Here is a 5058-nt window from a genome sequence, read left to right on the forward strand (position 1 = left end):
TTCCCTCCAGCTGCCTCCTCCCCTCCCTCTGCTCTGGGCTGGAACTGTGCCCGGGGGAGGAAGGAGGAGCAGCAAAGTTGGCCAGGGTCTCTTGTCTGATTCCCTGCAGGCTGGAGGCCAGGACAGCCTCTGTAAGCAAGCAGGCAGGAACACATACGGTCTTGAATCAGATCGTTGCCTCTCAGTACTTGCTTCTCTGGCCACAGCAGGAGCAAGAGGCTCCTGGAAAACCCACCTCCTTGCCAGCTCTTCCATGAACACACCCTGGTCCTGGGGCCTCTCCATGCAGAAGCAGTCACAAACTCCAGAGGTGGCAGCAATGCTGGCTACAACACCCGTCCCAGCGTCACTGGCCCCAACGCCCAGCCAGCCGCCCGTCCCTTCCCTGCCAGTATTCATGGACTACGCAAAACAACCAAGTGAGTGAGCAAGGGCTGACCAAGGAGTGGGGGCAGTTCGGGGTAGGGGGTTTGAGGTTCCCAAACTGGAGGTGGTTGTCTGTGCCCTCTTCCTTTTTAGCCCTCAGGGACAAACACAGGAGGCCCCAGCAGGTTGCCTGTCAGGGGGTAGGGAACACTGAAATGTTGATCTGTGTAGGTGTTTTGACTCCTTTGGTTTGCTTTTCTGTGCTCCTCCCGCCCTCTGTCTCTCTTCAGACCCCCCCCCCCCCCCCCCCCCGCCCAACTCTGTTCTTACTCCTTTCTGTTCCCAGGCAAGGAACTCATTTAGCCCAAAGCAATTTTAGGGCACCCAGTAGAGAGATCCACAGAGGCTGCTGCTTCTCCTGCTAGTGCTGGTGGTGCTGGTAGTGCTGCTGAGGAGTGCCCAGGACTAGGTGCCAGGGGAGTCAGAGTCAAAAAAAATCATTTTATATCTGGAAATCCAAGACGCAAACCCAGAGTTAAAATAAGAAGCCTAAGAACACTTCACAAAATATTTGTTTGATTTTTTTTAATGTGAAAGAAAAATTAAACTGACACAATTAATTGTTCATTAGTTTACTAATGTTTTTCAAATACACAAATTTCCAAATATGATTAGAACTTACATTTTAACCTTTCATCTTTACTAACAGCCTTTTAAATTAAAAATATATGTTTAAAGCAAAAAAAAAAATACGCATCGCTGTCAGGTCTGCCAACCCCCCAGCCAGTTTCTCAAGTCAGGCACTTCCTACTCCCTGTGGAGGCCTAGGGATCTCTAAGACCCTCCAACTTCCCCTGTCATCCCCATCTTCACTCCCCATTCCCTGCCCTTAGCCTCCCTCAGTACCCCTTTTTTTATTCCCTCCCTCACCCCACCCCATCACTGTCCCAAATTTTTAAAGTGAGGGACAGAGGATTGAGCGACATCCCTGTCCCCATCTTGGCCATTTAGTCTGTGTTTGCCTGTCTGTGACTTACCCGCTGTATACCATGGCACAATTGTTCTCTCAGAGTCACCAGGCCAGGTGTCTCCCAAGAGCCTCTGAAAGACATTTGTTTCCATGCTAGGCTGGTTTTTCTCTTGGAATTGCTGGGTCCAGGAGAGATTCTGGCTAGCCACTGTGACCATACCTGAGAGCTGGCTGTCCTCCTGATTCCCGAAGACCCAGAAGGAAGAGACATCCCCAGCTCCATGCCTAGGGTAGCTTCTCTTGGGTGCCTGAGGTAGCTTCTCTTGGGTGCCTGGGCTACCACATCACTTTTGTTGCCCTCAGCCCCTTCCCTGCTCTGGCCAAGCCTGGGAGGGGAGAGGAAGGCAGGAGGACCCCGTCATAACCCCTGTCATCCCTCCTCTTGCTAGCGGATCCGAGCCAGCCGAGAAGCAGGCTCACGGTTGGTCATGGAGGGCTGACGATAAACTGATCCTGAACGTGGCGGGCACGTGCCATGAGACCTACAAGGGCACCTTGTGGGCCTTTCCAGGCACCTGCCTCTACAAGTTGACTGAGCCACCCCAACCTGGCACCCCAGCTGCTCAGGGTCCACCAATTCAAGAGTTTTTCTTTGACCAAAATCCTGAGCCCTTTGGCTATGTGCTGGCTATGGTACTCAGCAGCTGCACTGCCCTGCCAATGTTTGTCGGGATGTCCTAGAGGAGGCTTATTGGGGCCTGGTGGAAGCACTGCTGGCACCTTGCTGCTGGCTTAAGCTGAGTGGCAAGGACACACAAACCCAGGACTTCCTATCTTGGGAGGTCTGTGAGAATGTCCACATGGATGAGCGCCTTCAGTGGAACTCCAGTGAAGACCAGAGACTGCGGGATACTTGGAAGCCATGGCTCTGGGTGCTTCTTGACCAACCCCAGTCTTCCCTAGGGGCCAAGGTAACTCACTAACATTGTGCGGTGCCATGCTAGTCATTTGTACTCCCAAAGGACCCTGCCAAGTTGCCACAATGGCTACACACTTGACATGGTGTTTGGGACCTGAATCTGAAGAGATGCTCAGGACAATTTGAGGGAATCTCCAAAAACGGGGGAGGGAAGAAGGGTGGGAGTCTAGTTAGAGAGGTGGGATGGCTGGTAAATGGGGGTACTTCTGACATGCCTCTTTTTCCCCAGTGCTTTTCTATGATCTCCACACTCTTTGCCGTGTGTGCTCTGGTCATCTTCTTCCAGGAGACAGAGGTCCAGCTGGATTACTTCTCTGCCAACTTCATTCCTATGGGACATGGGGTGAGGGCAGGGGGAAAAACAGCAGCAGTAGCAGCAGCAGAACAACGGTCTCGTTTACCACTGTGCCCCCGACCTGCTCTACCTGGAACTACTCTGTGCCCTTTGGTTTGGAGCTGAGCTCTTTGCCTGTGCCATTTCCTGCCCTGATAAGGTGCACTTCCTGTGTAGCCCTCTCAATCTAACCTACATCTTCTGTCTGTTCCCTGTGCTGGTGGAACTGGTAGTGGGTGACAAGGCTGAATGGCAACCCCATCTCAGCCTAATGCTTGGGGCCATTCATTCTCTCTATGTCCTCTGTGTGCCTTTCTCCTGATTTGGGTGGCTGAGATCTTATTCTTTGGCTTGCTCTTCCTCTATGGGGAGCTCTTGAGTATGTCCACCCGAGGTCAGGGTGAGCCTCACTTTGGAGACATTTCTACATGTCTCTGATGGACTGTCATAACACTCACCACTGTCGGCTATGGAGATGTCTACCCTCTCTCTGCTCTGCGCCAGCTCAATGCTGCTGTCACAGCCACTGTGGGCTTGTGCACCAGTGTCGTGCTGGTGCCTGTGCTCCTAGTCTGCTTCCAGTGCTATTATGCTGTAGCCCTGGCTCGCCAGAAACGTAGGCCCAGTGGGATCCTGTGATGGTCCCAGTGGTCTAGATGGGTGTATCCCACCTTCCCTTCCTTCCTCTTGTCAGTTTTTGGTTACAGATAAGGATTTCTGGCTTTGGATTTGGCAAAGAATCCTTCAAGAGTAGTCCCAGGTCATGGCAATCCCTGCTAGTCAGGATCAGCTAGCCATGGCCTGAAAGGTAGACTCCTTCCCATCATCAGGGAGGCACCCTGAAGGAGGCAGCTTAGGGGCAAGGCCAGCTAGGCTTCAGCTTCCCCCTGCCCCACCCTAGACTTTTCTCTTAATCCTAGAGTGACCAGGAGGCATAGAGGATAGTTCTTCCTGGACTGGTGCTATATGCCCCTCTCAACAAGTTCTCCCTTACCATTACCTAATCCCAGTCCCCCAGCTAGACTGTAGTCTAGATGGGGGAATTTTGAGTGAAGGTAGCAATATAATATTAACATCAGCCACCTATAGATATCATTGGTGATTGGCTGTGGATATCTGACTTGTTATGGGTGTTGATGGTGAATGGTACCAGCAGTGCCCAGGTATAGCCAGATTGTAACATTGCTCCCTGTACTGCTCCTGGCACAAGTGCTCCTTAGAATCATAAAGGGGCCTTTGAAGATTCTCAGAGACATTAAACAGATGAGAGTCAGTCAGGTCTGAACCCAGAGTAGCACTCTAACTTGATAACCTCCTCTTCATCCCATTTTGTCCTTCCCCCTTCCTCTCCTCTCCTTCCCATCTCTGATTTTTTTAATAATATTTTAGATATAGTATTAACCATCATTAACCATGATATATTAGTCATTATTAGTCACACTATTTCAGCTACAATAACAATATATAGTCACTAATAGACACGAAATGTTATCATTGCATATTACATAGATGGGAAGGAGGAAATTGGATTTGTTGGCAAGAATAAGCAAGTGATTTCCTCTTCAAGTTTTTTACATATTTTTGGATTTTTACTCATTTACAATTCTTTTCTTTTTTTAATTTCTTCTAAACACTTTTCAGTACCCACAACGGGTCTACCTCCAATCCTTGCTGCTACTGAATATTCCCACCTTCCTACCTTTTCTTCTCCTCCCTCTCCTTTCCCCCTCCTCTTTCTGCTACCTGCATGCTCTTCCCTCCTGGCTTTTCCTGTGGTGCCCACAACCATGCACCTCTCTTTGAACTGGCTTCCAGGAAGGAGAGAAGGGACGTACTCAGGTCTGACTTCAAGTCAGGTCACTGGGGTGTCTGAGGAAGTTCCCCAGGCAACTAGGCTGAACTGGGAGGTTGAATTGAACTCTCACTGTTGCTGCAGCTGTGAGCATAATTCTGTTTACAAAACTTTTAAATAAACTATCCTTTGAAGTCTCCATTCCAGGGTCCATCTGTGGTTCCTCTGACAGTAGATTATGGGCACCAGCAGGGATAGGGTGGCGTAATAAACTAATGGCAAGATGTGTGGACAAATAATTGATAGAGTAAAAAGCAGTTTCTATCTTTATTGTATGTGTTCCTCACAATAAACTAGTATTACTCACAGACACCTTGACTAGGAAAGAAGAACTTTTTGTTTGTGGTGGGAACAGGGCAGGGAGAGGAAGGAGACAGGTCCAGGAGTTGAAGAAGTGTAATGGAAGGCTGGCTTTCTTGTTTAGGGCATGGTGGTGGAAACCCTTATCATAGGTAGGAGGTTGAGGAAGGAGAGGTTTCCATTTAAGAAGCACTGAAAGGGCTTCCCTGGTGGCGCAGTGGTTGAGAGTCCGCCTGCCGATTCAGGGGACACGGGTT

At 49.8% G+C, this 5058-nt stretch overlaps 1 pseudogene across 1 annotated transcript; it reads left to right on the top strand.

Annotated features, from left to right (window-relative positions):
- The first annotated feature begins 283 nt into the window (after positions 1 to 283).
- On the top strand, positions 284 to 3288 carry LOC309978575 (voltage-gated potassium channel KCNC4-like; annotated as a pseudogene). The gene is made up of 3 exons: positions 284 to 423; positions 1786 to 2307; positions 2690 to 3288. The product of its transcript is annotated as a voltage-gated potassium channel KCNC4-like (transcript).
- The last annotated feature ends 1770 nt before the right edge of the window (positions 3289 to 5058 follow it).

The sequence above is a fragment of the Leucopleurus acutus genome (genome assembly GCF_964270905.1).
Source record: "Leucopleurus acutus genome assembly, chromosome: X".
In the NCBI taxonomy this organism is placed as follows: Eukaryota; Metazoa; Chordata; class Mammalia; order Artiodactyla; family Delphinidae; genus Leucopleurus; species Leucopleurus acutus.